Source organism: Micrasema longulum, unplaced genomic scaffold (genome assembly GCF_059751315.1).
Source record: "Micrasema longulum isolate JH-2025_06_02 unplaced genomic scaffold, ASM5975131v1 h1tg000480l, whole genome shotgun sequence".
Lineage (NCBI taxonomy): Eukaryota > Metazoa > Arthropoda > Insecta > Trichoptera > Brachycentridae > Micrasema > Micrasema longulum.
This window is the reverse complement of record NW_028277677.1, coordinates 339,245-351,291: the sequence shown is the minus strand read 5'-3', so window position 1 is coordinate 351,291 and position 12,047 is coordinate 339,245.

The following is a 12,047-nucleotide window of genomic DNA, read 5'->3' as shown; positions in this document are numbered from 1 at the left end:
ATTTAGTTTACCCTGAAGATGGCTCCTGCAATGGTAGGCGAAACGTCAGAACAAATCCAACACACACGATACCACCCAAAAACAAACATATTGTTAGTCGACAATGATATAATAAAATTAAAAAGATACGATTTAAAGACAGACCAGAGAAGTTTCTAAATAAAATCATACATATTAAATTGTGGTACAACAAAAGGGTGTGTTAATGTGTATTTGTATGAGAGTTAATGTAGAGAGTTAATGTAGAGGTGTGTTTGTGTGTATTTGTGAGGGAGTAAGTGTTCAGGTGTGTGTTAGTGTGAGCATCATTAAATAGCAAGTGGGATCGTATCGCAGCCAGAAAGAATGAGTCTTAATTTATTTTTAAATAAATTAAGGGGCGGGTTAAATATATCATAGATGAAAAAAAGCATTAAAGTTAGAGCAAAAATTATAGAAGAAAATGTGTTGTGCATAGTTAGTGCTACAGACTGGCAGATGAAATGAATACATATTTCCTGTCACGCAAAAGGGGACATTAAGATTAATTTTGGAGAGTGGGTTAAAAGAGTCTACTATATTATTTAATAACTTATATAAATAGCATAATTCAGATATAGCGCGTCTATTTTCAAGGATAAAAAATCCATTTTGTTTAGCAGATTGGCTGTAAATGCAAAGCGTTTTATGGTTTTTATAATCTAGATATTTAAAAAAATTTCGTTGAACATATTCAATCCTTTCTATGTTTGTTATGTATTGTGGGCTCCACACAACGGTTGCAAACTCTATGTTACTGCGTACAAAAGTGTTGTATAAAGTTTTCAATGTGTTTGGTTTTTTAAAGGGTTTGAAAATTCTTAAAATGAAGCCCAGTATTTGGTAAGCTTTTTCAACAATAGAATTTATGTGAGACCCAAACAGCAATCTACTTTCAAGAATAACTCTTAAGTCTCTCATATCGCTACACCGTGATATGGAATTATCTTTAATCGTACATTTGTTCGTAATTTTTTTAAACTTTTAGTGAGTGTCATTGAATAAAATTTTGAGGTTTTGATGTACAATGGATTTTTATTGCAGTAATCAATTAGACCACCAAGATCTTGTTGGATATTTACACAGTGTGATATATCGTTGACATTGGCAAAGATCTTTGCATCATCAGCGAAAAGTAGAAATTGAGAAAATTTCAAGCACTGATTTATATCATTAATATAGACAGAAAATAGAATGGGACCTAAATGGGAACCCTGCGGAACACCAGAGCTGCAGTATTTGAAACTAGTATATAAATATGAATTTATATCAATCAACCAATGATAAGAGGGCTGTAAAAGATATCCGGTTTGCTTAACGCATACTGACCAATCGTGAGAACTGACCGAGAATAAGCGGATAAAAAACCTCTGATAATACGATGTATAAAAATTGAAAAAAAAAATTCAGCTAATTTAATAGTCTATTAACAAAAAAAAATCGAAAAAAAAAACGGTGAACTTCCTCATTGTATCTGCTATTGGTTAATAAAGTGATACTTGAGCCCGAAGACAATTTGGCCCTTTTCGTGGACCACGCAGATGATACTCAGATTTATTTTTATTGCAAACCAGGCGAGAGAAGTGTGCTTGTCAATTTAATTGATGGATGCATCAAGAAAATAGAAAACTGGATGGCTGAAAACAGACTAACATTAAACTCATCAAAAACTGAACAACTATGGGTCGCCTCAGCCAGACGACAGAATTTGATCCAGGATACGGCCCTACCCAATGTAGGGAGTACCGCTTTACCCACCGTTAAACTACTGGGAGTTGTACTCAATTCTGACCTTTCTCTTGACGCTCAAATTAGTAGAACGATAAGTTCATGCTTCTACCAGCTGAGACAAATTAAATGCATACGCAAAAATTTGCCGGTTGATTCCGCCCGTCAATTAATAAATGCGTTTGTAGTGTCTAGAGTTGATTATTGTAATGGTATCTATGCAGGTCTACCAATGAACAAAATGACTCGCCTATAATCTGTATTAAATGCCGCAGCGAGACTTGTTTTCGGAATCTCTAAGTTCAGTCATATCACTCCACTACTTCGGGAAGTACACTGGCTACGTTTTTCACAGAGGGTCGAATACAAACTCTGTTGGCTTATGTATAAGTCACTGCACAACTCTGCTCCGGAATATCTAAGGGAACTATGCATTCCAGATGAACTAGCTGACAGGCGTCTAACGCTTAGATCAGAGCTAACGCTTAGATCAGCTACGTCTACGGCGAGAGGAAAAGTTATTATACCTCTACGCAAACAGCGCACTAAATTTAGTGAACGCGCATTTGCGGTCGCAGGCCCTATGGCATGAAATGCTCTCCCAGCAGAGGTGCGAGGCTGTGAAAGTGAAGTGATGTTTCGGAAAAAACTTAAAACACACTTGTTCTTAAATCATTTGAATAAATCCGTAGCATGTGACAACAAAATAAATTATTTTAATTCAATTACAAATTTAAAAGAATCACTATGTAAAGCGCCCTTGAGGTATTTTGTTACGAAAATGGCTCTATATAAGTTATCCATAATAATAATAATAACACTTTAAGTATTTTAATTTTATTGTTTATATTTAAAGCATTTACTTTATAGTCGATAATTTCAATTTATTTTCTTTAAAACCTTCCTCTGTCATTTTAGTACCTAAACTTGTTATAAAAAGTTCACAAACTTTTAAGATGTGTTTGAATACGATGTCATTAGTGTCGTTAATCCCGTTATTCGGTAAATCTAAACTTTTATTCGAGAACGCTGCACTAAAACGATGGATGATCTCCGTTTTAAATATCGTATTTCAATAACTATACTACCTAGATTTGAGTGGATCATAAGGAAAGTGAACTAAGTTCACTCTGGTTAGTTTTGAGTAAACGTGGTTTAAACATATTTAAGTATTTCTAATAAAACTAGTCAACTTAGGACATGCTGCATTATTGCAGTTAACAATTAAAGCTTTTTGCACATATTTCGTGCAGTTATATCAATTACGATATTTTTGGCCTCAGTCTACTTTCCTTCTTATTTACCTCTACGGCAACATATTTCCAACATATCAAGTTTAAAAAATATAAAATACAAAAAAATATTGAATTGCAAAGCGACTTTCGTCACTTCTTATTGGTTCAATCGACTTGTAGGGATATTGATTAGTATTTAGTATTTAATTGCGTCAGTTACGTTTAATTGTTTGGTATCAAAACGCTAGCGATTCTTAAGGAATATGCGATGTTGGAATCGGTCATTTTTCAAAGAATCATGACTCCATCAATATAGCATAAAAACATTTAAAAATAGACACAGATACCTTATAATACATTCCGTAAACTGTGGTTTACGTGGAAACTAAATTAAATTATAACTATTTTATTAATATTTTTTATAGTAAAAGAAATATTTGAGTTCTCATGATTTACCCGAATATTTCATTCTAAGGGGCATTTTCAACGAGATGTAAATAACTCACTATTAGAAAATGGGAGATCAAGTTGGGGTAGGGTGGGATTCGAACCACTGCAATTTATCTGCAAATATTTTTTAAATTTCAGGTTTTTGGGACCCAAAGTATCATAATATATTGTGTATTTCCCGAACCTTGTAAAACCATAACTCGGATTCGTTAAATCAATATGTAAAAAAATAGTTACTGTAACTGGGTTTGGATTGACAGGAGTCGGAAGAATTACTTAAACATATTGATACATTATAGTGATAAAACTTATATAATTTATACACAAGTAAGGAGTTTTTTATTATTATTTTGAACTGCAAATAAAAACGTCCGCCTTAAAACATTAAGTTGTAAATACTTAGGTAGACTACACATAATCCGGAGAAATCTATTTTCACTAAAATGTTAATAAACCATGACTGTTATTTGTTATTATAAGTAATTTATTTATGCATTTGTTTCTGCTTACGCTATAATTTTTTCTGGTCCAGCAATAAAAAACACATAATGTTTTGCATTCAGAGCAAAGAAATATGAATATTGATGTTTAAGTATTAATTACCTACAATTTCATCACTTTCATTAAATTATTGTTCAATATTTTTTTGGATGTTGCGAGTGCTATGATTATATAATATAATCTTTTACATAAAGCATTTCTCAAAAGAGTAAGCGACTGAAAGTAAACCTTTTCAAACTTATCTGTTGAATTATCTTGTAAATTTTGTAAATCCATCCATTATTTTTGTATCACTCATTGTATTACTGTTTTCTCTAGGGTGCAAGTGAAACACATTTGATGAATTTGACCCTATTGCTCTTATGGAAACCATAGAATCAAATGCTGCTAAACAATAAAAAAAATGGTTTATCCATCAAGATATTTTCAATAATTATTAGAAGTATAAACAAAAATGTTTATGCCCTAATAGTGGTTTTAACTGAACTGAATTGTGATATAGATGTTATAATATTATCATAATGTTGGATAATTGAATACTATATTCCTAAAACTATTGGAAACTACAACCAATCTCATTCTTGTAATAATAAACTGCAAAATGACGGTGTCATTATATTTGTAGAAAGTCCAATAGCTTTTACTAGTAAGGAAGTAGGTTTTCCACATTCCAATTGTATTGAAATTGAAATTAATAATATGATGACTGTTCTAGCTATCTACCGTTCTCCTCACAACCCAAACATAACGTCTTTCTTATCATCATAAAATTATGGCGATTATGGTACCCACAAGGGAAACAGAAACAACTAGTAGCTGTATTGACCACGTTTTCGTAAAAAGTTCACTATATACTAGGGCAGTTGTATACAAATGTAGCATAACCGATCACCATGCAAACATTATAAGTGTAGCAACCCTGACACCACCTCCACCTGAGCGACCGTATAATAGTAAAAATATTGATTACAATTTATTATTTAAAAAAATAACTAAGGATAACTGGTCTCCAGTATATTCAAATAATGACCCAAATATTTCATGCAAACATTTTGTTAATATACTCGATGCACGTAAACCAATGCTACAAGCATCAAACAGAGAACATCGTTGAAGAAACGTAAAATCAAGCCTTGAACAACAACAGGTCTTATTAAATGTGTTAGAAAAAGAGACAAACCTCATAGATACTGTATTAAGAATCCTACTGAACAAATTCTAAATCGATTCTATAAGAAATTTAGGAATAGATGCAACAAAACCATAAAAAATGTTTAAGAAGAGTATTATAAAAATAAGATTCTTGATGCTAAAGGTGATGGTAAAAGAATTTGGCAAATCATTTATGAAATTTCTTTTACATCTGGGATAAGAAATTCTATTAATGATATTAACATAGATGGAAAACCGTATAACGTACTGCAAAACCCTGATCAAATTGCCAACCACTTTAACAATTTCTTCGCAAACATAGGATCTGATCTAGCTAATATTATTACAAGTAGACCGAAAAACTCCAAACAAGAGTTGGCTTTGCGAAAAAACGGTTCTAATATACCGTACCCTCCATTGATTATTTCGCCAACTAATCATGAAGAACCGACTGCAGTTATTTCCTCGCTAAAGAATTGTTGCTCTTCTGGTACTGTCAATATTACTACAAAATATGTTAAGCACCTAAAAAACATAATCGCTTTTCCTCTAACACATATTGTAAACTGCAGCTTTAGGGAGGTAATTTTCCCTAATTGTTTGAAAAACTCTATTGTTATTCCCATATTTAAATCCAAAGATAGGTGTTCACTTAACAATTACCGACCAATTTCTCTTCTTAGCGTAGTTTCTAAAATCATCGAATTTTTAGTTGAAATAAGGTTTAGTTTCTTCCTAGAGAGCAATAGCATTTTATTTATTTATTTATATACGGCATTTCTGCCATTTACATATATGTGGTATAAAGAGTGCTTAGAAATAAAAATATTAAAAATAAAAAAAATCGAGTATGAAATATTAATATACTCGTACTGTACACATTATTAATGACTTGAAATACATACATATTTTAAAGAAATTATACAATAACAAAATACATTAATGAATCAAATTATAACTATTCCAACCCAATCTTCTGAAGATGATTGGCTCTTTTTGATAAAAATATGTTGGTCACTTTATTTTTTAAGTTAGGCAGAGATAAACTAAATATATCAAAATGTGATGCATATTCATTCCCAGTATTCTGTAATCTAACAATAGGTGAGTTATATTGAGCTACCGTTCGAGAATTTTGACAATAAAATATTGTAGATGTTCTGCTTAATCTAGGTGGTACATGAATGAAATCAATTTCAGTAGATCAGGGGTATCAAACATTGGTTTTATTATCAAATAATCAGTACAGTTTTAGACAAAAAAAGAGCACATCTGATGCAATAGCAAATTTGTCAAAGATACTGTCCGAATGTTTAGATAGAAAAATTAAACCATAGGTGTGTTCCTTGATCTAGCTAACGCTTTTGACACTGTGTCCCACTCGATACTGTGTAGAAGACTATCAGAAATAGGAGTTGATGGAACTGCATTAAAATGGTTTGAAAATTATCTGACAGGGAGAACACAAACTACAAAAATAATGGATGAGACGGGAAAAGAAACTAGAAGCAAAAGTCAGCCAGTTGTAAACGGTGTGCTCCAAGGTAGTGTACTGGGTCCAATACTATTTCTTATATGCATTAATAATCTCTGTAACATGGAACTCGTCAAAGCGATTATTTCTTTTGCTGATGATACTGTAATTGTTTTCGATGGATGCTCATGAAATGATGTTTTTTGTAAGGCCCCAGCAGTAATGGTGAGAAAGTGGTAAGACATAAATTTACTTTCCCTCAATATTGAAAAAACAACCTACATAACCTTTAGCCTAAGTGGAGCTACCCAACCAGTTACATTTTTCAATGTTATGGTTCATACTTGTGGTTTAAACCAAACTTCTGGATAGATAAAGTGCCGTGTACCTGTTTTCCCTTAAAATGAGTTAAAATATTTGGGAATTATGATCGACTGCCATCTTAGATGGGAATCTCACATTTCTATGACTGTCAAAAAACTCCGAAAACTGATTCATGTGTTCTACTCATTGAGAGGTGTTTTAGATTACGGAGCAGTTAAATCGGTACATTTTGCCCTGTTCCAGTCGGTTGCGTTATATGGAGTGATTGGATGGGGTGGTTGTTCGGAGGTCATATTAAATCCATTAGCCATTCTCCAAAAAACAATATTGAAAATAATGCAAAAACTACCATCCACCTACTCCTTTCATTTGAAATAACTAATTTTCTGTCAGACAACTTTATGTTAGGGAAGTTCTAATAAATTTCTGGTCTTCAATAAAAATAGAACACAACAAAATATTAAAGCAAGATATGCAATGAGCATAAACTTTGGGGTACCTCAAAGTAGAACTGCCTTTTATCAGAGGCATTTTGCAGTATGGGGCCCTAGGGTTTTTAACATGTTGGACCCTGACATAAAGGCGCAGACATTGTAACTGACAGATCAGTTACAATGTTTATAAGAAGAAAGTGAACAAGTGGATAAGGGGTAGACCTTTTTACATCCTGTAAATTATTTACATGACTAAAAATTGTGTTGCTTTTAATTGACAAATATCTACTTATTGGTTTTTTTATATTTTATTTTTACTTTTTATGTTTATTCATTTACATTTGTTTTATTTTTCTTATTATTACTAGTATTTACACGTAGGTTTAATTATAAATGGTATATTCTCAATTTATATTTGTTCTTCAATTTTTTTATTATTATCGGTATATTTTCTTTTTATAATAATTATGTCTCATTTCTTAACTATTATTGGTATATTTTATAATTTATATTTATGAATATTATTACCTGCATGTTTTCTAATTTATATTTAAATTGAATTTTTTTGATGTTATCATTGTTCTTTGAATTTATTAAGCATTATTTAATAAATAAATAAAAAAAAACACATGGAAAAAAGAAGGTCCTTCCTAAACACAGGAATTTATTAGCTAGTCGGGACCTGAAACAAAGAAACTCTGTACATTTTAAAACTGCGAAATACATAAATAAGTATTAAAACGTAAAGACAAAAAATGAATAAAAATAAGAAATTTATAATATATTTTTTTAATGTGTATAAATTGCTCCGCGCAGATTCATCCAATGTCAATTTATTTATTCTATTATAGTTTTTGTAGTATTTTACAGATCATAATAATGTATATAATTATAGACCGCCTTTTTAATAAATGTATTCAATGTTTTAATTTCAAATTTGAATACATTAATTTTAAAACAATTCAGTAACTTTTTGATATTCATGATTATATTAAAAACTTATTACATTTACGTCACATACTATTTTTTTTCAAAAAATACTTACGTTTACAAGAAACGCCTCTTGATGCAATGGGCAGCGCGTTTGCCTGCCATGCAAGAGGTCTCGGATTCGATTTCCGACATGGTTGACATGAAATATTTATTCAAAAACTTGTTTTAACACTATAATATTTTATAGTCCCTGGACCGGCACCTAAAGCGTAAGGCTGATCATCTTACCTCCATGCAACTAAAATAATCTAGATACGCTATGATTAGTGTACCGATGCAGTGCCCTAAGCACCATTAGGAGCGAAAAGTTAATGATGATGATAATAAATAAAAAATATGGAAGCAACAGAAGACATTTTAAATACATAAAGTTTTATAATAATTTTTTTATTTTTTTATTTATTTAATAGCATAATAATACATTTTTATAATTTAAAAAGAAATTCACTTGTTATATTTTTACTAAAACTAAAATCCCACCAAGTCACTTTTTGTAGATTGTTGGTGAAGATTATATTTATACTGACTTAATAATATTATTTACATTTATAAAAACAATGAATAACAGATAAAAATTAACAGCCGGAAAGATCAGAATAAACATGTTTATACAAATAATAATATATAAATTTATTTTTTAAATATAAGAAAATATATGAAAAATTAAAATATTTACACCTAAGCTACTATTCATATATAAACTCTTGATCAAGTAGCCACTCTCTTATTTTGCTCTTGTTACAATGTGAGTTAAATTTAAGTTCTTTTGGTAATAAATTAAAAATTCTAGGTACTAAATATTTGAGAGTTCTATTTCCATATTTATTACATACTTTTTGTACTACCAAGCCATCATTAGACGTGAAGCGTGTATTATGGTTATGTTTGAGAGGAAACTTGAATGTATTACTATTAAATTGTTCCAAAATGATGCAAAGCCACAGTAGTCCTCGAACAGGCAGAGCTTTGATTGTTTTGTACAGGAGATCATTATTACTTCTTTGTTCGTAAATCTCTGCAGGTACAATTCGCAACTATACACACAATACACACAATACGTACAATTCAATAAATAACATTTTAAAAATAGTAAAGATTAAAATGGTTTGCAATATTTTCTGTGCCGTTCACTATTTTTTTCACCCAGATATATACGATAGCAGTTGAATATGAATGAGTGTCATTAAATTTTTTTTTTTAGCTCAAAAGTTTTATATATTTATTTTGGATTTAAAATGTTTGTCAAACAAGTACAAGCGGCAAATATATAGTTTTGTACTATCGCCACTAAGAAATCCAGTCAATGTGAGAAACTTTATTAATAATTCAATCGAAAAAGTTTTTTTGTAGTTTAAATATAAACGAGTGTACATCGATGTGTTTTGAACAAGATTTATCTAGATTTTAGATTAATTCAAGAGGTGGATGGTAATCATTAGCATGATCGATGCAAAAAATCCTTATTTAAAATTACTGATTCAAATTAGTATGGTAAATATTTAATTTAACGTTTTGTAAATAATGTATGAAACTCATAAGAAATAAAGGTTATTTATAGTATTGATGATGTTCAAGAGCTTAGGCAAGAGAAAAAATTAGTCTTAAGTATCCACATATAGACCTTCTTAATGTAGGTTTTGCAGACTTTTTATAAAACGAAAAATATAAATTATCCCATATATTTATAGTACCGTGTTATAAAGAAAAAACGAAGGTTCCCTATTTATGTAAAAGCCGTACAAACAGTATATATATAACCAAAAAATTATTATTACCATTTTAAAAATATAGACGTCTTGAATGAAACTCTTTACAAATAAAAGATGCAGGATATAACGAATGGATGTCATTTTTATGTGTTATTAACTAATAATGGCATCTGACGGCAGTTCATGTGATCTACATTAATGTTTAATCAAATTGGAGATAAAGGCTCAACTTTCAAAAATAATTAAACAAGAAATAAATGCATAAAGGGGATAAAAGGTGAAATCATCGCTTCATTTCCAGTTAAATACTGTGAAATTAAGCATTCAACTGGAAATGAAGCGATGATTTGATATTCATGAAAACCATTTTAGATTGTATAAAACAGTGTTGGCTATCTACATTAAACGGGTTCCATTATTTATTTCATTCAAATATTATTATTTTTTTGGGAAACCAAAAGTTCTACACAGATATTTATAGTTAACAAACAGATATAGTGTATAAACTCAGAAGCAATAACAGATTTCTACAAAGTGTACAAAGTTAGTAAAGAAAATATAATACATATTACGACAGAGATGAAGAACATTTAAGAGAAGGTAATATAGAAGTCTAGGCATCTACAGAGCTTATGACCTGTCAATGGCTGGTTTAAGTGGCCACTTTACACACTGTGTAACATTCACCATTCTGCCCATATTTGAACATGTATATTTCTTCAACTCTTTAATCTGTTGATGTTTGTGAAGTTAAAGAGCTGAAACCTTTATTTATGCGGGTGAGATTCATCTAATGGAATTATTTCACCTACATAATTATTTCACCTACTAGGCAACGCCTGAAAATGTTATTTTTTCAACTTCTATACTTCTTCGTGGACCAGGTGGATTTATCAACAATATTTTGAGTTGGTCCAAATTTTTGTATTTACCTTCTCTGAAATGTTCTTCAGCTCTGTTGTAATATGTTAATATAAACAGCTCCCCAGGGAGTTGAATCCAGTCCTTGTCTACAAAAATTGGGATAAACTCAAAATATTGTTAATAATACATATTATATAAATACATCTAAAAATGTTATTTTCATGTAAATATTTTTTAAAAATCAAAGAAAATACATAAAAAAACCCCGCATGAAGAGAGGATAAAGAGGGGAAGGGAGATGTACATATTTATTATTATAACGTCTACTAAGTTGCATAATGCATTTTTAGTGTCAATTTTAAATCTGACAGAGTGATGTTTGTGTTTGTTTTGTTATATTTGTATGTTTATTTTAATGCCCGAGAGGTTTGAAAACTAAAAACATTATATCTCAAAGCTATTTTACATTTATATCCAGTACTCTTTAAATGTAATGATCCACAAAGAAGATCTTCAAATTGAAGAAAGGGAGACGATACGACAAATATGGAAGTTCTGTGGTTTTTTAAATATTTTTTTATTTGTTAATATAAATAGACTATCAAGCTAAGCCAAAAATGGTAATAGTAAAATTTCTGTAACATAGGTATATGTATGTTTTAGTTTGTTTTTTGTTCTTCCTCGTATTTTTAATTGTTCATGCCAGCTGTTTCGACTTATTTTAATTGGTTTTTTAATAGTTTTATTTATACACGAAAGTCTTTGTTGACACTTGTTACATCTGTCTAGTAAAATTTAATAATATACGTTGTAACCAAAAAACGGGTTTTTTATTTAATCATCAATAGTAAGAACTACCAGTTCATAAATAATATTTGTATCGGTAAGTGTTTTTTTGTTTTGTTTTTCACGCTAAAAGTACACTATGGATGTGTATTACGTGAAGGTACACAGAAAATCAATACTTTTTTAACTAACCGCTGTACAATTATGCACCTAACATATTTTTTACAAGAATTTTATTACTAACTTAAGCTTGTGAAATTATCAATTGATTTTTATGATGATACACTAATTGATTTTTACTGGCAATCTTTTTTATTTACCCGACTATTTTTATGAACGATTTTATTAGAATAATTTTGTTTATACATGTAAGGTTGTT